The 27,151-nt window shown below is 39.7% G+C and overlaps 1 pseudogene across 1 annotated transcript in view; it reads left to right on the top strand.

Moving 5' to 3' along the window:
- The first annotated feature begins 267 nt into the window (after nucleotides 1-267).
- The window catches only part of LOC308041760 (neurobeachin-like protein 1), a 44,648-nt pseudogene continuing 17,764 nt past the window's right edge, over nucleotides 268-27,151 (top strand). The window contains exons 1-5 of the transcript in view: nucleotides 268-404; nucleotides 22,662-23,246; nucleotides 23,769-23,944; nucleotides 24,303-24,456; nucleotides 26,323-26,451. The product of the transcript in view is annotated as a neurobeachin-like protein 1 (transcript). The remainder of the gene's footprint in view (nucleotides 405-22,661; nucleotides 23,247-23,768; nucleotides 23,945-24,302; nucleotides 24,457-26,322; nucleotides 26,452-27,151) is intronic.

Below are 27,151 nucleotides of genomic sequence, written 5' to 3' on the forward strand. Positions count from 1 at the left end.
GGATATCGCCGGGCCGGAAGTGGGCGCGGGGGGGGCGGAGAGGGGGCGCGGAGGGAGGGGGTGGGTGCGCATGCGCAGGAGACGCGGCGCGGATCGCCCCGCCCCCGCCGCGGTGGGGGTCCCGCGCGCTGCCTGCCCGCGGCGCGAGGCCCGGCCCGTGCGGCGAGAAGCGCCCTGGGGCTGGGGGGGGGGTGGGCGGGTGGGTTGCGGACCGTACCCCCAGGTGTGAGGAGCCCGGACGGACAGACAGACAGACAGACAGACGGACGGAGTGAGAGGATGTGAAGATGGCGGAGCTGCAGATGCTGCTGGAGGAGGAGATCCCGGGGGGGCGCCGGGCCCTGTTCGACAGCTACACGAACCTCGAGCGGGTGGCCGAGTACTGCGAGACCAACTACATCCAGGTGCGGCGGGCGGGGCGGGCCGCGCGCTGGATAACGGTCGCCGTCTTCACCTCACGGTCGCCGTCCCCGCCTAAGGGTCGCCGTCCTCCCCTCACGGTCGCGGTCCCCGCGTCCTGAGGCGGCGGCGGCGGGGGACGGGCGCGGGGCAGCCCCGGCGGGCCAGGGTCGCGTCCTCCCTCCGTCGCCATTTGCGGGCAGGCGAGGGGAGCGCGTCCTGCCGCCCCCGTCCCCTTGGCGGTGGGGGGCGGGTGGCAGCGGCTGCTGCAGCCGGAGGAGGAAAGGTGGTTCAACTTCCAGAATGAACTACCCCGGTGTGACGAGGCATTTAAATATTTGATTGATTTCTAAATTAAATTATACTTTGTGAGCGCGTTGAATATTTACTGTGGATTGCGGCTCTGTCGCTCCTTTTTGTTCCCTTCCCACCTTCCGCTCTCCTTTTGCTGACAGCACTGAGATGATGTGAAAAACTGAGGAGGAATCTGGCTCCTGTAAATGTGGTATTTGTGCTTGTTAATTTAGAGCACAACCACCTATGTTTTAATTGCAATATGCCTGTTGGCTTATATTTCCCTTCCCCAGCAGGTCTGCAGTATTCAGTAGGATGGGCAGCTCCTGAATGGTAGGTGCAGGATGAGAGCATGATGTAGAGATGATACAGAATAAGGGAGAAGGAGATCAAGCACAAGTTGCTACCGCAGCGTGTGATTTTTGCCATGACCCCTCTGAAGCCAGGTTGGCGTTAGGACTGTAGTGTTTTTCCTTTCTTTATTTACTAGGAAGAAAAGCAAAATATAGTCAGTTCACCTTGGTAGTGATTGTAGGGCCAAAGGAAAGAGTTTCCCTCAAAAAAAATCCACAAAAATGAAAAAAAACCCAAACCACATTAGTTGTGGGTCGTTTCTAAGAATGGTCTGAGAGCATGGGTTTGTGGTGTCAATGTTGAGAGAAATACAAGGGGTCCCAGTTTTATTTTTGCTTCCAGTCACCGAAGTGGAGAGTGCTTGTGTGTTTCCAGAGGACAAACAGGGATGAGGTCTGTGGCAAGATCATTCTGACAGTGAAAATGGGAGAGAATACTTAACCAGCGACAGAGAATACATAAAATGTCCCTGTAAAAAGTCTCTGACTATTCTTATCGAATTGTTGGATGGCCAACTGTCGTTTAGAGAAAAGACTTTGCATATTTTGGGTCATTTACAAAATACGTCAATTACAGTGAAATTATATAGATGTATTTTATTATGTAATAACTTTTCCTATGTAAAGTTAATGTGACCTGTGTTCTTTAAGAGAAATATATTGAAATATTTTCTTACAGCCGTAAGTTGACATGCAGAACAGGAGGCAGAGGGGAGACCTTCTTGTTCTCTACAACTACCTGGAAGTAGGTTATAGCGAGGTGGGGGGGGGTTGGTCTCTTCTTCCAAGTACCACGCAACAGGATGAGAGGAAACGAACTCAGATTGTGCCAGGAGAGGTTTAGATTGGATATTAAGAAAAATTTCTTACCAGAAAAGGTTGTTAGACATTGGAACAGGCTGCCCAGGGAAGTGGGGGAGTCACTGTCCCTGGAGGGGTTTAAAAGATACGTAGGTGAGGTTTTTAGGGACGTGGTTTAGTGCCAGTGTTAGGTTACTGATTGGAGCCGATGATCTTGAGGGTCTCTTCCAACTAAAATGATGCTATGATTCTATCTATTTAAATTTATGCTTTCTTGAAAACTGGGAAACTGATTTTTCTGAAATAGGGGAGAGGAGTCTTGTAAGGCTAGAATAGAAAGAAGTGGATGTGGTTTGCTTTTTTTGTTCTTTCTCTGACCTTTTTTCTCTTCTTAGTATAAACCAAACTTCATAAAATCTGTATTGAGCAGCTCCACTTTTATTGTTTTGATAAAAACTACAAAGGAGGACCCCATGCTGTTCTGTACAAATAGGGAATGAAAAAAGATGGTTATTGCCCCAGACTGCATACAGTCCTTACGGACAGTCTGAAATAATAGGAGATGGATACAGACAGATGGTGAGGGAAGGAAAAGAATGAGGCACTCCGGTCAGCCTGATGGATTCTGGCCACCACACAGCAATAGACCGACTGCTGGCAATTTATCCAAGCATCGTGACAAGAGAGAGCTTTAAGGGGGAGGTGAGAAGGAAAGAATGAAATTGTGTTGTGAGTGTTGGGTGCGAAGTGCAGTATGGGTCACAGCATGAACATGTTTAAATTTTAAACAAGTGGGGAATGGAGCTCATCAGCCAGGCGACAGGCTCCAGCCTTTGGAGTTGGCTGAGAGACCACGGAGTAGGATTGTTGTTGAGAAGAGGTCCAGTGTGAGGGGATTCTGGATTTAGTGATGCGATTGTCCTAGTAACAAATCTGTCAGTGAACCCACCTGCCTTCGTGGTGCCGGAGCTACATAAACTGCTGCACGTGTTCTTTTTACAGACGTGATTTTTTTTTCTTCTCTGCAAGAGTGGGAATAGGTAAATGGATGTAACTATTGGTTAGTTGGATATTAGTGATTTTGCTTCTAATGCTAATTATTATTCAAAAGTTGTTATGTCAAATTAAGTCCAAATTATATTAAATAACTGTAGCCTTATATTTTGTGGCAAAGATGGGCTTGTGATTGCTCCCAAGTGTGTGAAAGAGTAATCATCCGGAAAGTCATATAGTGAAGATAGACTAATTCTACTGTAATCCTTGAGTGTTTAGTTGTTGACAGAAGGTTTTGTCGCAGATATTCCTGAGATCTCCTAGAGGAGGCTCAGAATGTGACTGAGATCTGAACTTGACCTGCAGGGCAATAGTGCGGTCATGGGGACATCAAAAGCATTACGCTGGCCTGTATTTGTCTCCTTTACGTGCTGGTTGGTGTGTTGAGCTTCTATTGTCAAGTACAAAAATTGTTGCAAAAGTAAGTGGAGGCACATGTCAGTTTAACAGAGAATTTGAAGTTTGGTGCTAATGTGTTTTTTCTCTTTCTCCCCATTAGCAATATCATAGCAGCTTCAAAATAATTTAACATGTAATCTCTGACATGGGGAAATTGCTAGTTCATAGTAGGAGGGTTGTGGTGATTGCAACTCATTTTACTTCTCCTTATGAAATGAAAAAGCCATTTTTAAAAGTTTTGGCAGTGTTTATCCAAAGTATGGTTGATACTTGGTGAGCTCAATTACTTTAGCAACAGGGAGTGTTACATAAATTGTCACCTTTCCCTTGATCCTGTGATACAGTATTATAGCAGAGGACATGAGCTTAAAATGATTTGGTTTTTGTGATTATGATTCTAGTTTAATAATAATAATCCAGTTTTAAGCACAAATGCCTCAATTGCTCACTTTAATCTGCTTGTATTGCTGCTGAAATCAAATAACTTTTCTTGCTAAAAAGGTCTTATTCTTCTAATAACTTGGAGAAATCATACAGTTATTTCTATGTCATATTTCTTAAAGAGAAGGGGAAGATACACATTTTTATTCAGGTGGATGTTTTTGTGGTATCTGATGCAGTGTCATTCACAGGTTAAATTTTCTGCTGTCCAATGCTTTATGTACTAGTGATGTGCCCTCTATTACCAAGTTCAGTCTCCGTCTAAACTTTGTAATAATTATATAAAATTTGATTATCTAATGTACTTGATATTATAATATGTTATTTTCAGTCTACATTGATTTATCTGTGTCTTTCATAAAAAGCAGAAAATAGTTATGCTGGATAGTGTGCCATGTTAATAAAATTTTCGTATTCCTGCATTATTTTTGTTCAGGAGTATCCTAAAGAAAATATCTAGTTATGATGGTGTAAGTAACAAAACCAAGCAATTGCGCCATTTTCACGTCTTGTTACTGGTATACTAGCATAAATTCCAATACCATCTTGGCCTGTCCAGTTTCTTTTATCTTGTCCTGTACGTCGATTCTGGAACAATCTTTGGTTTCTCGTGATCATCGCTCTTTTAAAAAATCAGCTTTTCATTGTGTGCAGTGCATGGAGGCTTCTAGAGTAACTGAATGCTTGTCTCTGTTAACTTTTTATTGAAAGAGTCGGAAAAAGTTACCAGATGGAGGCGTTTCAGGCAGTAGTATCTGTCCGGAACAGATTTGGGTTGGGGGGAAGTCCCATCACCAAAATGAGCATGCAGAACTGAGTGAAAAGCAAAGCGTCTGTGCTCTGCTCAGCTTGCATGAGCGCAGGCTTTGTGTGTGCTGTGTTGTCCAGATTCTTCTAAAAAGCTTCTGTATTTCTTAGTTTTTCAAGATTATTATGATTGTCAGCTCTAGAGACTGAAAAGTGACCTTCTGATTTTCCTCCCTTCAGTCTTCAGAGTGCCATGACTGTATTGTGTTTTATATACAGAAACAGCCATGACTGTGTTGCGTTTTATGTATAGAAACAGCCTTCTGGTGTTTGTGGAGGATGGAAAGGGGATTTTTATTCCTGTACTTAATATGCCATCCTTCTGGTTAGTAGAAGTACCTGCTTTCAACTCCTGCAGATAGCTTTATTTAAATAGACATAGAAGTAAAACCTACTTGTTTCTCAGTAACCTTACTGCAGTGCATAGATCGATGAGCTTCATTGTTGTTTTCTACATATCTGACAATTTTACTTAGACCATCCAAGTAAAACCTGTAAAAGCTGTAGATTTGGAAGCATCTTCCAGTAGGCTGAACAAGAGAATAAAGCATCTGTTAGCATACTTGTTTTAAATTACAACAGTGGTGGTCCTTTGCAAATACTAACTTAGTGGTTACAGCTTTAGTAATGTAATGTGAAATTTCCGTGAAGCTGCTGGTAACGACTGGTACCAGTATACAACTTGTGTAAGTGTAAAGGAAATGCAGGTATTATGGTGTATAAACAAGTTCAGGAAAGATCTCTATCCTCTTACTGAAGATGAGATGTGTATCACCTTAACAAAGGCAACTGAGTTAGGTCTGTAATGTTTATTTAATCATCAAAAATGTGAGTATCCGAGGAAAGCTGTTTTCAGCATTTCCGTTCCTTAAACTTGCTGCTGTTATAATCCAGCTTTGGTGAAGAGGTGATTAAGCTTAGTATTGATGGAACACTTGTTCTGCAGGCATGAAAGTGGGTATTGATTAGCTCCAGTGAATATTAGTCCAGAATGTCAGGAAGATGCTGACAAGTTAAAACTCTTTAAAAATACTAGGAAACTAGTAAACCAGTGATAATCTAGATTCATAACCATCTTGTTTGTTTCTTTTTAAATGAGTCAATATAGCTGGCAAAGTTGCTGAAGTATTTATCACTCAAGCAGTCTACTTTTTCTTTGCGTTAGCCGTGCTGTGTTTTGCCAGGAAACTAATTTAATGCATTTAATAGTGTCAAAAGTTCAACCTGGAGTTCAGGAAGAGAAGGATTGATTCTCTATCGAGTGGATGTGGAAATACCACGAGCCGTTTTGTTAGTGGTAATGGGAGTTACTGGTGGTAGTATTATATGTGTAGGTGTGAAAAGAAAATTTGTAAATATGCATGTTTCAAATATAAAGTAAATGTCGTAACCCTGAGTGTTAGCAGCATTCTAGTTGTTCCCTTCTATGGTTTATTTTCAGATTGTGGTTATTGAATAATATTGATCAAGAATTGTAATTCAGGGTAGCAAGCTTCTGCATCCTACAGTTAATAAGTTCTCTAAAATGTATTGTCTGTCGCTCTTGTTCTCCTTGTGTGTGCAGTCATTAATCTTTGTGGCTGAGTGCTGTGAGTTTTCAGGCAGGAAGCGGTGCACCACCGTGGTGCACCATCTGAGATCAAGCTTCTCCAGGCAGTGCTTGGAGCAAGTGAAATCTTACTCTGTTACGTTCAGCAGAACATTTGATTGAAGAAAGCAGTGATTTAAATACCATGTTGTGTAGCACATTTTCAGTAGAGTCTATGTCTAGAGTCTGCTAGCCCATTTTTCTGGGATTTTGTTTTCAAATGCTATGTTTTCACGCTTAATTGTGCACCTGCAATTAACCCCTTGCTTAGTAATCTAAATTCTGTAAATTTTGTTAGATTCTCATACCTGGAACTTCTGTCATTGGGCTGCTCATCTTTATGAAGCAAAACTGCGTGTCGGTAGATGAAGCATATAATCACAGCACACTGAATTTAGGTGCATTTCCTCTTTTCAGGGTTCTCACAGGTTAGGTTGTCAATTTTTCCTTCAAGTGAATGAACTAACATGTTCTTGCAAATGAGTTGTGCCTATTTCAGTGAGAAATCTCGATTTTCTGGTTCCCAGGTGCAGCGAACAAGTTGCTCTGTCAAATTTATATGATATGCTCTGAACTACAGAGTCTGTATATGCTGTTCCCTTTTTCTGTAGTTTATTTCCCAGTAGGTGTCATTGTAATAGCTATTCTTAATGATCTTTCGGTTTGAAATGTATGTGCTTGTGTTATTATTATTGGCTTAGTGTTACTGTAGTGACTTTTTTTATGCTGGGTGAATTGCAGGGTGAGGAACAATTAGTATTTGTTTTGGGGTTTTGGTAGCCTGTATGTGTTGGTTACACACATAACCAAAGTTAGTTTTGTGCCGAACTCATACGTTTACTATTTTTTTTCTAGGTAAATGTCCATGTTTTTGTTAGAGTATTTTGTAACTTTGTTGTGAATTTACTGCTTTAATATGCATGAACTCTGTCAGAATTCCTGGGAATAACTTTGGGGTCTTTTGTCTCTTTTTGAGCAGGCTGCTGTTTTGTCAAAGTTGTTTTATACTATAGATCATATCAAATTTTTAAAACTACTCTTAGAAGATCAGATCATGGCTATTAAATTGCTATTTCAGCTGATATTATTAGCTAGATTTTAGTGAAGCCTGGGCTGCCTGTTTGAACGTGCTTATTTCAACCTGCATGCCATCATTATCAAAACAATTTTAATTTTTTCAATTTGCAAACTGATATTTAAACGTGTAATTCACTCTAATTTTTAAACTAGGTTTGTAAGTTGGTGTGAGAAGTGGCACTCATCTATAGCTTTATAAGTGAGACAGAATGTTTGCTGCATGGTGCAAAAGTTTCTCGTCTGCCTACTTTTTTGATTGGATGAATGTAATGGTTTAACCCAAGCCGGCATCCAGGGCCACACAGCCGCTCACTCATTCCCACGAAATCCAACACACAGCTACTAGAAAGGAAATTAACTCTATCCCAGCCAAAACCAGGACAGTGAAAAACACAGGTCTGCTGCAACTTGTGGGGAATGTAAATACGTTGAATGTCCCAAATTAAACAGCTATCTTGAATCCGTTTATGTACATTTACCTGTCTGGAGAGTGTGTATGGGGACGACACAAAGTATTTAGCTCAAAGGAGAAAAAAACCAATTTATATAATAGAATACTACAGATACCAAGCAATTATGGAAAATTTATAGTAATTTTAACTGTTTATAAATATATCTAAAAGGACAAATAGTAAAAACAAAAGCCATGATGAATCAGTGCGCAGTGTTTTCTGATATACTTCTCAGTTTTCTCACTTTATCTAGCTGTTGGTGATGATCTTCAAAGGTTTAGGCCTGTTTGACTTCATGTCCTTAAGGAAATGATGATTGTGGAGTGACTCTGGGAGTGGCAGAATGACTGAGAATGCAGAGGCTCTGAGGAGCAAACTCCGAATGCAAGAGTAGTCTGTAGGCAGCCTAAAATAGTGAGGGTGTTGTTTTTGCAGCCTTTTTTGTCAAGTTCTCAATGCGCTGTCATTAGAGAAGTCCTTTCCTAAAATAAAGACAACATTCTTTCTGACTATATGTGCATCTGTATAAATCAATCTGTTATGATAATAGAAGGTAAAAAGTTACCTGTAGACTCTGAATCTCTGTTACAGCTGTCTAGTGGCAATAACAGTTAATTTAAACTGTCTCCACATTGAGGACACTTCTAGAACTACGATGGGACGAGTGAACAGAACTATTGTAAATTGTTACGGTGTTGTGATCTGCTTAAAATTTAAGTTTTAGAATTTTAAAATACATGCATAGTATTTACTTTTATTTTAGTCAAGAATTTGATATATAACACAAATACAGTAGGCTGAATGCAGTTTTGATGAGTAGAGCAAGAGGAAGGGATAAAAGTCTAATATTTGTTTTCTCATTTGTATACATAAGTCAATAATAATTTATACCAAATGCAGAGATCCTTGAAAACAAAAATTTTCACTGTAATGAGCCTGTTGTAAACATTAAGATCCTTCACTTAAGTAAAGTTTAGAAATTGTATGTATTATGCAAGACAGGCTCTTATGAATTGTCTCACTTGATCAACAGATAGATAATAAATGCTGAGGTATAAATTATTTAGCCAGTTATACGTATACAAAACCCGAAATTTTTCATGAAGTGAACAAATGGGGAATACGGTGCCAGTAATCAGCTTGTCCTCTGGAAAGGCTGTGCTTAAAGGCACTGTAAAGAGAAGGAGATTCTGCCTTTGCTTGTTTTCTTATAATGAACAAAGCTTAATATTTTCCTTGTATTTCACTTTCCGTGAAATTTACTTACGTTTTTTTAAAGTTGTATCTTGTGTTAAGGATCCAGAGAAAAATGAGAGATTTCTTTGTACCCGCTGAAGGTTCGAAGTATTATATTTTACTAATTTGACCTTCTTTTATATGCACCATGCTCAACTTCTTAATATTCTGTGTATAACCTCAACCAGATTTTCTATGTGACGTCTTAAACATTAAAACATATTTAAGGAAATGCTTTCTTTTTAGCTTTAAATGAGTTATGCAAAAAACCCCCCCAAACCAAGCAGCATTTTCTTGCATTTTCTGTGCCACCCTTGAGGCTGCCTAATGATACTGGTGACGGTGGGAGTTTCTGTGGACCCGTATTTTTCATGAGCAGTGTGATCTGTTTTATCATTTGAGGATGAAAGGTGTTCTGGAGATAAAGCACCAATTTTAGATCTGAAGGTTGGGTTTGGGCATCTACTGTAGAGTTACTTTATGGGTGTGACTTCAATTCCCCTTCTGATAAAGTGGACCAAAAATGCCCTTTTTTTTTTTTTTTTGAGGGAGAGAAATGATAGTCTGCCTATGGTATTTTTTGAACTGATTTGACCTTTTTCTCAAGGCTCTTGGCATTACCCCATGATAAATACTTTATTTAATGAAACTCCCAGGGCATCTCTGAAAGGCCAAAATCCTGAAAGTGGTATTTGTTGATGAGGTTCTATTGGAGATGGAGGTCTTAAGCTGTAGAGACTGACATGTGAGAATTATTTTTTTTTTTTTTTCGTATTGTGTGTGTTGTGTTATTTGGTCAAACTGCCTTTTTTTCCCGAAACAAATAGATGCCATACTTTTCATTACATGCCTCTGCACAACCCAAATCCCAACTTGAGCAGTGAGCTTCTTCTACCTCATTGTTTTGGTTTGAAGTAACACAGCTCTTATGTGATGCTTTTCATCTCTAGCTCTCATACTTCACATACTGGGGTAAGTACTGCTTTTGTTTACAAACAGGGTGCAAGGAGCCTTTTCTCAAGGATATTTTGATCTGGATTTCTTAGGCACTTAAGGCTGTGTTTGAATGTAGCCCTTCAAGAATTGGTGCATATGTTTCTTCTGGTGAATGCAGGGGGGAAGGAGGATGGTATTTCTACTGTTTTAGAGGCAAGCTGTTGAGTCAGATGACTGGAAGATGGTGAGTATTACAAAAAAGTCAATTGCCTGTGTCTAAGAAGGTGGAGGATTAGAGATTATGCAGTTGGCGGGAAATCTGCAAAATGAAGGAGAGAATTGCTTGCCTCAGTAGCAGCTTGAAAATTCCTTCTTTCTTTGAGTCTCTCTGTGCCCCTCTGTCTTAAAGCCTCTGTCATTCATCTTGTGAAGCTCCTCTTTCTTTCTGGGATAGTTCTATTTATTGCCATAGCTAGATAGGTAGAGAGGTGATATTATTTAAGCATTTCTTGTCAAATGAAAGGTCATTTGTGTAACACTTTGATTCATTAACGTATAGAGAAAAGCCCTTTTTTGATGGTAGTAGAACTTAACCTCATAGGTTGTTACAACTGTATATTAACTTGAAAACAAATGAACTTGCATAAAAAAAAGAATGTGAGGTAACAGAACCTTCTGTGACATAGAAATGGCATACCGCCTTTGAAGTGTTCTTATTTCATTGTTACATCTTTCTAATGTTTCTATTCTTGTGACATCAAACAGCTCAGAATTGTCGGAACAAGCATGTTGTTGAAATGGGGTGAATAAGCAAAGCCTGAGACTCTCATTCTGCATCAAAATTAAGGTGAATGTAGACACAAAGGTGGGGATTCTTCATATCCTGTAGTGCACAAAACTGCTGTGAGAGGAATCTTGTGTTCTTTCACAAGTTTGCAGTGTCACGTTCTATTTTTACCCTATAATCTTTCATGTCTGTAACTTCGGTGTAACGTTGTTATGCCATCTAAGCGTAATAAGGTGAGTAGCCACTACATTACATACAATACAGTTGATGCAGTTTGAGTAGGTTGGCTTCAAAACTGCATGTAATATTTGCATCCTTAGCGATGCATTTTATGGCTGACTGCTCTTGCCATTGTGAGAGTTACCAGAGTGCGTAAAATGATCTTGTATTGCTGCTGTAGTCGGATATCACAAAATTTGGCCTATATGGGGAACAGCATAATAATTCTCATCTGTGGGATTAAAGTTACTGAAATGTTTATGACCTAATTTAGATAGTTTTCCCTATTTGAGACAACCATAGTCTGTATATGACTTTTCTTTGAAAATTGTGTGTAAAAATAGACTTTTATGACTGTTGTATCTGAAAGTGCCTTAGTAGGAATTTTGTTAGGTGAGGATAACAATGGATTGATTTACTTCATGGAAGTTCTAGAGTTTAAGTTTTATTGGGCTATTCTGGATGTGGCTGTTGTTGGGGAAAAATAGCAGTACGTTTTTAGCCTTTGCCAACATGTCTGTGACAGATGGTGTCTTGTCTGTCAAATATGGATTCTTTCTGCTCTATAAATATTGATTAGAGAAAAAAAAAAAGTGGTGTTCCACAGCTTTAAAAAAAAATGTGTCCTGGTTGATACAGGAGTGACTAAGGGATATTTATACAGGTCTTGGGCAGAACAGCACCAGCATGTGGAGAAATCAATATCTGAACAAATCAAAGATGGGCAGCGGCTAATTTTTGGGCGTTGTGGATGGTCTGTACTACTTTCAGAGGCCTTGTCCAATTCATCTTTCCTTTTCTGAAACACCCTTTCAGCTTTTGTGATAACCAGCTTTTTTGGGACAGGCTTGGTAGAACTTCTTGTGCCATTGTATGTGCTGCTTATCTTTTCTAATTGCTGTCAAATTACATAGCTCTATTGTGTGTTGGATCCCAAATGACTGGCTTATCTGATTCTTTGCAAGCAATGTGGGTAGAACTATGTCGTGTACTACTGCCTCCGCAAGATCCTGCAGAGATTTGCTTCAGGATGGTGACTGGGTGTCCTGGTTTCAGCTGAGATAGCTACTAGAAAGGAAATTAACTCTGTGTTTTGGATTTCAGATGAGACGAATGTTCATAATACACTGATGTTTTGGTTGTTCCTGGGTTGTCAAGGACTTGCTAGGTCCACAAGAAGTTGGGAGGGGATGCAGCCAGGATAGCTCACCCAGGCTGGCCAAAGGGTTATTCCTTGCCATATGACGTCCTGCTCAGTATATAAACTGGAGCTGCCTGGGGGGGCAGATATGGCTGCTCGGGAATGAATGGGCTGTCAGTGTCATGAATGGCGAGCAGTTGCCTTGTGCATGTCTTGTTCTGCATATTAGATTATTATTATTATCGTTATCATTATCCTTATTATTATTATCTCTTCCTTTGCTGTCCTATTAAACTATTCTTATTTCAACCCACAAGGTTTTTTTCCCTTTCTGATTCTCTCCCCCATCCCACTTGGGTGGGGGCTGGGGTGTGAGTGAGTGGCTGCGTGGTCTTAGTTGCTGGCTCAGGTTAAGCCATGACACTGGTATATTGCTGAAATTGTCTTTTTCAGAGAGTCTTAGCACGTAATTTTGTGTGGTGTTCACACAAGTTACAGCTAAGTGCTGTCTTCAACTGACATTTCAATGTTAGAACAAAGGAACTTTAACTTTTTAGAGATAGAAACTCTTGTATGGTATTGCTGTCATTCTCATGTGATTAGTCATGTTCATTTAAGTTTATTAACCTTATATGCTCTTGATTCAAAGAAGGTATTTGGTACATAATTTATTTTCTTTGGGTGAATAAGTAGAAACAGCCATGTAGACTTCATAGAACTTCTGCCGAGGTGTCCATTTCCATTATTTTGGCTGTCAGGTAATGTCAATGCTTTGCTTTAAGACAGCAGTCTTAAACATGCACTGTATGAAATCCTTGATCTGAAGGAATTTTCAGAAAAACATAGGCTCTGCAGGCTCATCCTGACTTGATATTGCAAACCATGGTCTTTTGTAGCTAAGCAAGAAGGCCCTTAGTGCTTGTAGGTTATGTGTTTCAAGTTCTGGGTGTTCTTTAGCAGATGGAAAACTTTCTGGATTGCTTGAGGGGAATTCTGAAATGGCTCTGTGACCTACAGTACAATCATAGTGTCTTCCAGTCTGGGGAATGGAAGAATTATTGTATGTGGAGAAAAACTTTGGGTGAGTTGGATTTGTTTGTCGAGTATATTGTTTTTTTTATATCTCAATGTGATAATTTTTAATTCTTAAAATAAGTAATTGGCTAATTCACAGAAAGAAATAGGATTTAAATTGTGTGGAGATGATTGCATTGTGCTTGCAGTGTAGTTAGTATGGGAGATTAAGTACACATCCTTTTATGCATGTAAAATGTCCTTATATTGCTTTAAAAAATGGAGTTACCACTGGCGTAAAACAGTCTCTTTCTGGGCAAGAAGCACTGCAATTAGTGTGAAAGTAGGTCATGCTTAGGAAAATGAGTGTGTAAAATACAGATCTCACTGGCAATAATTACAGAAAACTTGATGCTGTGATGTTAAGTTACATGCTGCTGCTCGAATATAGCAACTTTGCTTGCTGTTCTTGAGCCACGTAGCAATTCACTGAAGGTTCACTTCTAATTTTGAAGTAAATGGATCAAAACTGCTGGTTAAACTAGGAAAAAGAGAATAACTACTAATTACAGTGCCTGCAGAAAAAGTTTTTTTTCCTACTTATTTTGCGAGATTCTAAAATGGTAGTAGCATAGCAGAGTTTTAGTCTAGTTAAAATGAAAAGCCTCCTGCAACCTTCTGTTATTTTTTTATGTGTTGGCAACTCTATTACAAACATAATCAAAATTGCTAAACTTCTGAAAAACTCTTATTTCTAGCAGTCTACCCATGGGAATTAGGCTGGGTCTGCTCTTTTGAGGACATGACTTTTATATTTATAAAATGTTCACTAGTTAGTCAGGGAGTGCAGAACAGAGATCTAGAGTTTGGCTGACAGTCTCTGAATCCCATTCTCACTCTGCCAGTATTGTGTTTTGTCCACTGCTATGGTAATAGGAGCAAAAGGTTATAAGGAAATTCTGTGCCAGAAAAGTGAGGAGATAGAGCTCTCAGGACACATAGGGAACAAATCTGTTGAATAAGATGCTGCTTTTGCCTAGCAGTTTTGAGCGTGAACTTTTACTGACTTTCATCCACTTCTTTTTGTTGATCATGTTAGTTTGTTTAGTTAGACTTTATCTTTGAATCAGTTATGGCTGGGAATTGTTGAGTGTTCCCATTGCTTTCAGCAGATGCATGGTACAACAGAGCCAGCTTTCGGCAGCTGAGCATGGACAGCAAGAACATCTCCTTGCTCCTGCTCTCTTTCCAGCAAACCCTTCAAATGCGGGCAAGGAAAAAGGCCTGTTGTGATTTTTTAGAGTCTGACAAGAGTGTATTTGTGTCTGGTGATGTAATGGGGTGCAAATATGCATTCTGGACTTTTGCATGTGTGATGATGTAGCATTGGAGGAGCTGGAGACTTTGGCCTTTAGATGGCTCTACAGTAGGTAAGAAAGGCTATCCCGTTTGTTTGTTTAAAAGCAGAAAAAAACCCCAAAACCAAAAAACAAAACACAACAGGAGAGTTTAGGGAACCTTTAATGGGGAAAGGCAGGGAAGCCTCTTCTGATTTTTTATTTATTTTTTTTTTTTTTTAAGTCCTCTGCTTTAAGGCTGATGAACTGGCACTGCAGCTCTCCCAGGCTCTGCTAATTTGAGCATAAATCTCTAGGTTCTAGTTTGCTGTCAATGGTTCTGTTGCCTCCTAGAGGAGTGCTGTATGTAGTGACTCTGTGTGCAGGTCTTTTATTTTGATCTCTACTTTTTGATACAGAATAAAAGATTTTTTTGTTATTCTGGCAGATTGTGGGCATGTATCTGAAGACAGTTTGTTCCTTTAAGTATGTCTGAATTGGCAGAAGCTTAAAGTACCAAGTAAGAATAAATTCAAATTTAGAGTTAACTGATCACTGTGAAGGGATTTGTGTAATCTGAGTGTGGTTATTTCATAGAAAGGGAAGAATGATTATGCAGATTCCTCCTGCCCCCTGTTAGTTTAAGCCCTCTCTTCTATCTACTACCTTTGAAATGTCATACCCCTGCTACCTGGCAGCTGTGCCACTTTATTTCTCTTAAAGCTGCTGTTTGGTTTTTTTTTCCCATAGTAATCAAAGGTAGCTGATTTAAAATACAATAACCTCTAGAATGATAAAATTTTGTTGCGTGCTCATGTGAGGAAGTAGGGGCTGTGAATGGCAATTAAAAGACTTGTGTTAGCTGACTTGTGAACGTGGGAAGAGTTCTGAGGATAACAGGACTGTATTTGTTGTGGTCAGACAGGTTGTGTTCTTGGGGTACCTTCCTGCTTTGTGCAGTGCCTGGTGCAATGGCACCCTGTGTAGTTGTGGTCACTGCCGGTGTCACTCCACGTTTGCCTCCCTCTCTTTTGGGAGTTATTGGCCAAATAGGGTGTGTATCTTCCCCCTATATGCTGCAGTTGCACTCTGGTAATTACAAGCTGTCCTGCCAATTGGTTAATTACATTAGGCTATAAACTGTGATGGTGGATGACATGGCTGCATGTCCTACTTAGCTGTTCTTGCTCTGGGATTGTAGTGGCTGGCAGTGGACACTTGGAAGCAGAACCTGCTTCTACTGCCACAGATAACTGCCTGTGATTCTGAATTAAAGCTGTTAGTTGGCCTCAGCCATTGCTGTGTAATGAATTGAATTGATAATTTGTGGTAGAATGAAGAAACTGGCAAAGTTGGGAAATAACTTGGATGTTGTATAAACCCCTGTGACTGGATCATGTTTTGAGAGCTGAAGTAGACATCCTGTCTTAGGAACAGCAGATCTTGTCAGATTTCTTGAGAGAAAGATAAAATCTGTTCATCTGATATTGCTAAAGAGAAAACAATTGGTGCGAATAACATTTTTTTGTACAGCAGAATATAATTCCTCTATGATTGCAGTTTGTTCTACCTTCTGAAGGCCACTTTGCATCCAAAAAGTAACTTTTGCAAATTTTGCAATGACTTCTTTTTTCAAGTAGCTGTAAAATAAAACTTGAGTTTAATTGAATACATCGATGATTTTTACTTGTACACTCAGTGAAAGCTCCACACACTAAAGTGCCCTTAGTGAATGAAGAATTGTGGAACAACAGCTACATGAGATGCTCGAGTTAAGCCTGTGGATCTTTGCTAATATTTCTAATGTTCTTCATTCAGCACGTTTGTATTGGCCTAGTCTTTTATGGCCATGAATATGTCGATTTTGTACTGGTGTTAAAGCCAATATTGTCCTTGTATTTGGAACTCTAATAATAACTATGTTGTTGTATGAACTAGCAAATGATCCCCTTCTCTGAGCTGTGTTATTGTAGGAAAGCGGTAACAGTGAGGTGAAGCCTGCATTGATTAACGCAATGAGTAGTCTTAAATGCACATGGGGAATAGGTTTCTGTCTCTGCGGCTTGATTCTTGCACAAGAGCTACATCTGATGCTGTAAAGCAGTGATGAATAGCTATTAATATAACTACATGTTAACTACATTTCAGATGCAAACACATTTGGATACTGTCATGTTGTTAGGTTTCTTGTGATCGATCTGTCATTTTAGACTATATAATTTATGTGTTAAACAAACCTTATTATAACCTTTTCTGGGAGGTTTATATAAATGCAGCATGCCCTGTTTATGGTGGTGAGGTTTTTTGCATAAACAGGACTTTGGCTCTGCTTTCAAATAAGAGGGACTTGACAGTTTTGGTGAGAGCAGGACATCTGCATTTGAAAACTGGTCATCTGTGCTTGTGAATATATGGAAATAAATACTGTGTTTGATCCTGGTGATGGTTAAGGGAAGCAGATGATGCAGTGATGCTGGCAGCATGAAAACAGTGGCACAAGTGATTAGATATCAGGGAAGCTGTGCTTGTCCACAGCTATCATTGTTACCTTTTTCTTTTGGGTGCCGTAGGCTGATATTCTTGTCATCAATTTCAAACCAGTGAGTTAGTTTTGTCCTCACTGGCAGCCTTGAATGCAGTATGTATTTTACAAAGTTGCTTTTCCATTTAGGAGGTTAGGCTTTGTATATTTTTCTTTGAATGGTAGCTTTACTAGCTGTTAATCAAACCTACATTTTGAGGCTCAGCACAAAAATAAAAGTAGCAAATGAATCAACTGCAACCAAAGCAAAAGACTTCAATTTAATGTGAATGAGCTGATGGTGACTGCAGTGGATTATTGATACCGGGTTTCAGATGGCTTGAAAATCAGCAAGGCACACTTAGGATCAAGAAATTGTAGTGACATTTAGCACATCTTTACAGTTTTTTAGTAATCTGAAAACCAAAACAACCTGATGTCAGACTTTACAAAAGTATGAATAACAAGAGCACATTCCTCAACTAGTATGTTTGTTATTAGTATGCAGATAAATTAAGCTAAATTATCATAATTTAATTATAAAAATGGAAAGAAGCTTATTTATATTTATCATTGGGATATGATTAATACAACTAACCTTTCATTTGGAAATGGCTTTCCTTTTTTAAATATTGCCTTTATTGTTTGCTCTTTGAAAGTTGTTCAAAGTATAAAATCTAATGATAGTTTTGATGCATTCTTCATTCTATAACTGATATATTCTGTAATTATTATATTTGACCTAAACGTCAAAGTTCTGTATACACCTTTGTGGATTGCTGTACTTAGCTTACTGTGTCATCTCAGCTCAAAAGGTGATGTGTTTGACTACAGAATTCACAGCACTGTGAGAGTAGTCCTAATCTCATTTCTTCTGAGATGTATTCAGAAGAGTTTGCTTCAGCAATTTAACATTTAAAAGTGTTTAAATTTTAAAAGCACTTTAGTGAACAGCGAGTTCAATGCTTTCATTTAGGTGTTGAGTAGAGACTTTTGATGCAATTGTGAAGAAATGTACTTTTCAGTTTGACAGATGTTTATAAGGTGGGATGATTTAGGTGCCTGACCGTAACCTCTGTCTGTGCCTACACAGTCCACCCACAACTCAGGTTTCCTCGCAGTGCTGATTACTGCATTGTGTATTGTTGCTTCTGAGAGTAGCTCACTAATAAAAAAGGAGTCACGTCGCTAGGAGACTTAACATGCTCCATTCTTCACAGATGGGACAAAGAATTGTCAAGCAGGTTATTCTAATTATAGTTAGCTGTGCAGATAAGGTTGTGTTAAAACTATTGTGAAGTAAAAATACTCTTTCTCAGAAGTCTGCTGCTACCATTTCTAGTAAGTCGTATGCCCAATTACCAAATTGCATTAATCTTGTTGCTTTCCCCATTGTGTGGTCTCAGTGTATCTTGCTGCGTGTGTATTCTTTTGAATGCAGAGTAACAGAAAGTTGTCAGAGATCTTATCAGTGGGTTTGTGGGAGGGTATGTGCAAAGAAGTGTTTCCCATTTGTGTCTGAAATGTTGTTTGCTTATGTTTCTTAAGATTTGATTAATTCATAATGTTTGTGGTGTAGAGTACATGCAAATGGGCAAGATGACTACCAGATCTCCTTAGTGTTAAAATAAATGTATTTACACTTGAGTAGGCTCATGGAGTGATCAAGCTAGTCCTCCCACTTCCTAAAATAATGATAACAGCAATAATTACGCAAATAAACACTTGTTTAGAAAAAAATGTTTACATGTGGAGATGAATAGTTTAGAGACTATAGTATTACAGTTGACAGAGAACAAAAAGATCTACCATGAACTCCAAGTACTTTGGAGCTCTGGCTCTACTAAAGAACAGGTAGACTGGGGTTGTCCTTGCACTCAATGTTCTAATAGAATACATTCATCCTTCTGCACAGCCAAAGGGGAAACTTTGCAGTTTTCTGGTAATTCTATGGCATTTGTTTTTTTTGGGAGGTGCGAGAGATCTCATTTCCTTTGGTTCTGTCAGTGATTGCTTCTACTTTTCCAGGCTTGTTTCACCTGCATTTATAGACCAGCTACCTAACGAGTTGTATGGTACATGTATTGCATGCTGAAGATGAGTGGTTCTGGTACTGAAGGAGGAGTAAGGGATGTTCTTTAGCAAGTAAGTATTTAATGAGGTAGTTAGTTAAAACAGAAAGCTATTGTAGTTTTCACTCACAGTTATATAACTTTTTGGCATGATTTTGGCATAATTATTGGATAATGATGCTCAGTTTTCTTCGCAGTCATTATTTCTGGCTTACGAAAGGACCTCAGAAAGCACTTGGGTGGGCTAAGCAAATACCATCTGTGCAGCTGAATAAATGTGTGTAAAATATTTAATTATGTATGAGGCTTTCAGTAACTTCAAGGAATTCAGCAACAAAAAAAATGGAAAGGATGATATAAAAGCATAATCTTCTATTTTTCACAGGAAACCTGAAGTGTGCTTTGTCAGTATTGCAGTTGTGCACATTTGGTACTGAATAGCACAAGCTTGTTGAACTTTGTGTCTTGCAGATTTTGTTATTGAGGCTTCTTGAGGCTGATGCAACCTTAACAGAAACCTGAGGGGTTTTGCTTGCCTGCTTGAGTTCGTATTACCAGTAATCAAAAAAAAACCTGTTATGGTGATTAAATGAAGCTAATCTGTTTCATTATTAAAATTTCACTGTTACTTTTTTGTCACTTATGTTAAATATTAGTTTTGCTTCACTCTAAACAGCAGTTTTGAGCAATAGCAAGATAGGTATATGCTGGAAAAGTGACTATTAGATTCTGTACACACCTTTCCATGTAGTTAGTCTGATGTCAGACTATTTAACCGTAGTTTCCACTTTGACACCTAAATATTACGACATGAACACATTATACACTGAAGAGTTGATTTGCATATGAATTGAGATTTTTTCCATTCAGAACACTTATTTTTTTTTCTAAGGGGTTTTTAGGTGTAGGTTGGTTGTGAGTGATAGTAGTCTCAGAAATTAAAAGCTCTCTTTCCCCCACCCAGGTCCAGACATTGTGGCTCATTTAGTAGAAATTCTTTTATAAATTTTGTTAGCTCAGCTGAAGACTTTGAACTTCTAAGTTGATGAAGACTAGTGGTTAAATATTTTTTTTTTATTTACTTTTTTTTTTTTTTAGAACTAGAGCAGGAAAGACACCTGAGAGCAGGAAAATACATTAAATCCTCAGTTCCTTTCTAGCCCTGTTGTTTGTGCTCCATATGCACGTAATATTTCCTTTTATAATTCATATAGCCAAATTATTATGAAATTTTCCATACCTTTCTGCATATTTTATTCTCTCATCTGCCCCACGCTTTCAATTCAATATATTTTTTTCTTCTTTGAAATTTATTTTTCTATTGCTTGTATCAATGAAAAAGTTTGTATTTTCCTAGGCAGGAGAAAAAAAACATTGAAGGCTTTGATTCCTAAAGTAGAGGGATATCTAATATAGTCAGCAGTCCAAACCATTTCTTACTCAAATCTGGTAATGTAATTGTGCTATGTAAATGAAATTGTCAGAGTGGATAGAAAAAATGATGGTGGGCTCTGCATCCTGACATGAAAAGTGGTCGTGTTTGCACTTAGCGCAGCTTGAATTCCACATCATTTCTAATGCTAGCAATTTGGGTTATACAATCTTGGATCTTGAAGAGGACGTAGGTGAGGATGTGGTGCAAGTCCCACCTACGAGGTCACATGGAAAGAGGCAGTTGACCCCATGCATCAAGACTGCCTCAAATAAAAAAGAAAGGAGGGTAATAGCAGTAGGCAGTTCCCTTCTGAGAGGGACGGAGGGCCCAATCTGCACGGTTGACCCTCATCGTAGGGACGTGTGCAGTCTACCTGGAGCCCGGATCAGGGACATCACCAGGACACTCCCCAGCCTGGTGCACCCAACGGACTACTACCCGCTGCTGATCTTCCAGACAGATGGGGAGGAAGCTGCATCCCGCAGTCTGACGGGAATGAAAAAAGATTTCAAGGCCTTGGGACGGATGGTGAAAGAGTCTGGGGCTCAAGTGATTTTTCTCTTCCCTCCTTCCAGTTTTGGGTGATGATATAGGAGGGAATAGAAAAATTCAGTCTGTAAACAATTGGCTACAGGACTGGTGCTACAGGCAGGGCTTTGGGTTCTTTGATAACGGCTGGTTTTACAAGACACCAGTCCAAACAGTGATAGGTGGGAAAGGTTTATCTCGCAAGGGCAAAAGGATGCTGGGACAGGAATTAGCAGGGCTCATTTGGAGAGCTTTAAACTAGACTCGAAGGGGGATGGGGTTGTAGCTGGGCTTGCATCAGTAAGGCATCACTCTAGAGTTGATGAAGGCTGGGCGACCTCCCATACCCCTGGGGTGAAATCGGTGTGCTCCGCTCGCTCTCTGAAATGCCTGTACCAATGTGTGCAGCGTGGGGAATAAGCAGGAAGAGTTAGAAACCTGTGTTAGGGCAGGAGATTATGACCTAGTGGCAATTACGGAGACATGGTGGGACAGCACACATGACTGGAATGTGGTCATGGATGGCTGTGTCCTTTTTAGGAACGACAGGCCAGCCAGGCGTGGTGGTGGAGTTGCTCTTTACGTGAGAGAGCAACTACAATGTACTGAGTATTGTCCAGGCACGGATGAGGAGCGAGTTGAGAGTCTAGGGGTGAAAAGTCAAGGGGCAGGATTGCAAGGGTGATACTATTGTGGGCATCTATTATAGGCCAGGGTGAGGAAGTTGATGAGGCCTCTACAGACAGCTGAGAAGTTTCTTCTCAAATTCAAGTGGAACCTCTTGTGTTCCAGTTTGAACCCATTACCCCTTGTCCTATCATTGGCTGTCACTGAGAAGAGCCTGGCTCCATCCTCCTGACACTGACCCTTTGTGATATCTTAATTATTTGAGGCTTTATTTGTTGCTACTGCTTTCGTTAGCAATGATTTACCTTAAAAATGAAGCCCATCTGTCACTTAATGTTGAATTTTCTGTATCCAAGTCCTTTTAAGAACCAAAACACAAAGCAAAGCCTCTGTCATGATTCTCAAATAGCTGTATTTTCTACAAGTTAGAGATTGTAGACTCCTTGAGATACTGAGTTTTCTCAAAGGATGTGTAAGACCATGATCAAAGTTTTGTATTCTTAATATCTTTTTTCGAAATAATATATTATGATTCAAAAGAGTGGTTGTGGCTGCAGAGAAGAGATAGGGAAGAAGCAGCGACTTTTTCTAAACCAAGCTTTCTCTTATTGCCGAAATTAGTAGTAGTGAATGTAGCTGTGAGGCACTATATTGTCTATTAAGGTTTCTCAAAGTGAAAAAAGTGGAATTATAATATACATTATCGGAAAGCTATTAATATTGCAGCTTTCTTACTTTTATCTATTGAGTAGTTCCTAATCAAATGTATTTTCTGGTCTAGATTTTTTTTGCAGACTAGTGGCTGAATTAGGTTTATTTGTTGGGATAGTTGGCTTTTGCTGGAATTGGTACAGAAGAGTGGCTGGAATATGAGGACTTAGCAATGTGCTTTGGAAGTTTTTCTTCCCTGCTTCTGAGAAATTTTTCTTTATTCCTTTTTTTTTTTTCAAAATATAGTATTTCTAATGAGAAAAATTATTTTATGGCTTGTTTGCTTATTACTAACTGATTGTGGCTCTTTTACAAGAGCCTTAAAAAAGGCAAAAAGTTGTAGATTGTAAAATGTCTAATTGCAAAGCTAGAATGAATGCAGTTACACACCAAAATTAATGTATAATTATGGGATATCTTCTGCTATCCTCAGGTTTTGCACCTTTTGCATTCCCAGTTGGATGCAGCACAGCAGATTTCTCAGCAGTTGGGCTGGCAGGACACTTTGATTCGACTGTTCCTGAAAGAAAACTCAGTTGTCCAGATTGGCTTGAAAGAGACCAGGGCTGATTCCTCAAGGGAAGAGGAAAAAAAGCTTCCTGCTGAAGAGCTTCAGAAACATCAACCTGATAAGACAGAGGGAGACAAAACTGGCAGCTTTGCATGTGTTAATGGTCTGTTTGATCAGTGGAGTTTAGAAGACACCAAATCCCTGGATGTCCCTGCTCATTTCTCTGTCGTGCCACTGGAAGATGCGTCCACAGCGGAGATGTCTTTTAGATGTTTGGAGGAGCGGGAGGAATTGTGGCAGAGCAATCCTTCACATTTGAGCTTAGATCTCTCCAGTGTTGACTCTTACGAACTGGCGGATGTTGCAAATCGGCTGACAGACAGCCAGCCCAGCACACCCTCACCCATAGAGAACACAAAGTCGTTCTCTGGGCAGCCTGAGAAAGAGCTGGCTCTTTCAAATGATGTGGGCTTTGCCGCCAATCTGTCTTTATTTGAAAACCAAGGAGTAAGTAATGCACTCTCTATGTGGTTAATTTTTCCAAATGTCTGCAATTGCTGTTTATTTTTTTAATAATCTTCCTAATGCATAATTATTGTAGGGTTTTTTTCCCCCTCCTATCTTCCAACAGAAGAGCAAACAATATAGCTATTTTATAGAGGTATTTCCTTTTGTAACATGTCTCCTTTTTATGGTTCTCTGTTTGGAATAGCTTTGATGTTAAAACAAAGAAAACTACAAACTCCCCCCCTCCTTCTATATTTCAACATCCTTTATCTTCCAGAGGAGGCATAGAGCAGACTAAAGGTCAGGTTGAAATAATGATGTAGGAATCAAGTCAGTACATATTACAACATACAAGCAAGCTATGGTCTCTTATCTTTGCATTTGCATGTATGTGGCCATTGGACTTTAGACTGCAGAGTTTTCAAAAACACCGAAGCATGCAAATGTAGACTGTGATGAAGGAGAAAGGTTTTGGAGGTTGTCTAGACTAGAAGGGCTGTAAATATTTCTGTTCTTTTGTAGGGGGGTAATACTGAGCTCCTACAGTTACTTACAGACATCCTACTGTGTATAATGTGGAAAGGCATTGAAAAATCTGATGCTGCTGCTTGGATTGAGAGAGGGCAGGTGTTATCTGCACTGACCAAACTGGGGATGTCTAATGAGTTGCTGCGACCTTCTGATGAAATAAAACTCAAGTGAGTGTCCGGTTCAAGGATGGATTGTTTCATCTCTTTTGAGGGAAAACAGGGAAAGGGGCTTTAGTGAAGCAGGGAAGGGGCGGGTGTTTCACAACAAGATGTACTTTTCTTCACATACTGTCAGAAGTATATTCTGCTACCTATTTAGTAGTGTCACATGGTGATAAGGTTTTGAAAATGTATCGCTGGTTTTGTGAGCTTTTCGAAATCTCTTTTACCTCATTGACTTATCGAGAAGATGACAGTTATGTCACTGCAGACTAAGATGCTCGATTAATTACTTAATTGGATTTTTTTTAGGCCACTTACACTTAGAACGTATAATAATGACTTTGGGATTTTGTTTTCCATGCAGCTTGCTGGAGAAGATGTTAGAATGGTCAGTCACTGACAACAGAGATTCAAAAGCTCTTCCTGCACATGCTGAAAATGCTTTCATGCTCTTGCTAATTGTACAAGATTTCCTGCAGGCAGAAGGACTAGTTAATTCAAATTTATGGACAGAAAAGGTACAGTAACTGCATAATGGAAGTACTGTATATGGGCTGAAATAATACTGAAAAAGTTGTCAGCTTGGATACTGCTGTTCCTTCTAGGCTTGTTTTTAAATGGTAGATACTACAGGGTGAGTGTCTGCAGTGGAATGAGTTAGACTGCCCCTTAAGGAGTAAAAAAGCATGAATACTTACTACAGGGAATATAGTTAATTTTGCAAATTAAATAGGCCTCTAAGTGGTACTCTTTATTGAAAATCCAGGTATTTTCAGACTGGAGAGGTATTTAGAAAATGTAGGAGCTAATGAAACAGTGTCAGTTGTAGCCTAAGCAGATTTTGCACCGTTTATCAGCAGGTATGATGCATTGTGTGTGTCCTGAATAAAAAAAACAGCCAAAACTCTGCTCTCAGTTGCAAGCTGAGAAATGTCACTTCTGGGCTTTGACCCCTATTGGAAGTTCAACATAAGGTTGTGTATATATATGCAAATAGCTCAATTTTCTATATCAGAGTCAGAAACGTGAGATCTGTGGAAGAAAATTACTAATCAACGCAATAGGTAACGTAAAGGAGCTTTCTGCCATCTGGCTCTTTCTCCTGCCTTTTAGATCCCCATCATTTGCTTCAACATTTGTGTCGTTTCTGGCAGTAGTCTTGTTTCCTTTGCTGAGTTGTCATTGCTTTTCCATTTTTCAAGGCTAAAGGGAAGAGGCATTATATGGAGCCACGATTATTTCATGATAAATCCTGAAAAAATCAGGGTTTTCAAGGCAACTCTTTTTGGAAAAAAAAAAAATAAATGTGATATTGAGAGTCGTCAACACAGTAATTCCTAAACTGTTTTCCAAAATGCCTGCTTATAAGTAAACATAGCTTGATCTCAAAGCTTTTAATCATTTGGTTTTTAAAAGTCTCTTCTTGGTAAAAGTTTTGCCTTCTGTTGTGATCTGGCTTTGTGAAATCTAATGAGAAACGAGATCTGAACTTCGGAGTAAGGAGAGCTGTGCTTATTGCCAAGTCTGAGTTGAAAATAACGCTGCTTTCATAAATTATCTTCCCCGGTGCCTGGGGAGAATTTAATACACTGTAATTTTCTAAGCAGAGCAACCTTCAGTCTGCCACAGAAGCATTCCTGTGATTCTGGGGCTTAACAAAAGAATTCTTTTCATTTCAGTAATTTATTAGGGAATGTATGAAGGTATAGTGGTTTTAAGCAAATACATCTGGATAGTGAGATGTGCCATTTACCTGCAAATACCTACCCTGGTGTAGAAATACTGACAGAAAGGATTGCCGCCTATATTTTTTATATTTTTTTAAAGGCATTTATAGCTTGTTACACAGTTTCAGGTGTTTCACTAAATCAGATATTCATGAAAGAAGCTTGTTTTCCTTCTCAAGGCACTCTATGCATTGCTATTGCTGGTAAATTACTAGCATTACAGTCAAGTAATTTAAAATACAAAGCAAAAGAATAAAGTCCTATATGTACTAAACGCAGAAATTGCAAGTTGGTGTGAGATCTGTGCTATTTAGTAATAGTGTCTTTTCAGTTGTAGTAATCCTACTTGTGGAGTCTTTGGCTTTCCTAAGGAAATGACATTTACTGGACATCAGTTATAGGAAAAAACACATGCATATATACCACATGTTGGTTTTAGCTTTATTCAGGGGAGACACTTAAGTTTACCATATGGGGCTAGAGATATTTTTTTGTAGTCAGGAATTGTTTTGCAGTGCAGTGTTCTGGGATAATTTTCTGGATTTGGGTAAGTAGAACTGTGAACACAGCCTCTTCTTCAGCTAGTTGAAATTATTGTGTTTCCAGCTGGAGTAGCTGTTGTGAATTTTATTTCATGCCAATCTGTTTTTACAATAGCTCTTGGAAGAACTGGTGACTCTCATGGACAGCCTGTCCATCTGGTACTCTGCTGGCCCAGAGGCAAACAGGCTTTCACAGGTACAAGTCCGGTTGCTCCTTGGATTCATTGCACAAGATAACTTACAGGTTGGTGGCAAATTCCTGCTAGTAGTGCTGTGTTTTAAGCGTGTGTTTGTTGTAACTGTTGTGGTTTATGGGTGTGGCAGAATGCAACTCCCCCCCCACCTCTCTCCCCCTCTCTGCCCCCACTCTCCCCCTCCCTCCTTCAGTATGGAGGAGTGGGCACATCCCCCTCTCTCCTGGCTGCCGTGGGCCTAACAGCTTCTTTGTCTGGCCCCAGAGCACCCTGACCAGAGTCCTTAGTGGCAAAAGCCGCTGGGCGCCCACGCCCAGGGTGGGGGATGTTTTTGGGGGGCTTCCGGGAACAGGAGGAATGACTGCAGTCAGGTCAAGGTCTCATAAAACGGGACTCTCGTCGAAAACTTCCCTTTGGCCGTGGAGTTTTCTCGGAGAACGAGCTTAGCCACTGCCGCCAGGAGCCACGGCCCCCGCAGCTCCCCAGGATGGAGATTCCACTTGCCTCGCCGCCACGGCTGTGAGTAAAACTTCTCGCAGGATTGCGAGTATATTTATACTTTCCGTGCACGTTTGCACACGTACTTTAAATTATTTCCTCACACGACCGCGAGTGTGTTTTCCTCCTGTGCTTCCACGTAAGCACGTGTAATATTCCGTGCACACTTGCACGTGTAAGTAAATTAACTCTCGCACAATTGCGAGTGTATTACAAATTTACCCTCGCGGAATCGCGAGTGTACACTTTCCG

Source organism: Nesoenas mayeri (assembly GCF_963082525.1).
Source record: "Nesoenas mayeri genome assembly, chromosome: 6".
Taxonomy (NCBI): Eukaryota; Metazoa; Chordata; class Aves; order Columbiformes; family Columbidae; genus Nesoenas; species Nesoenas mayeri.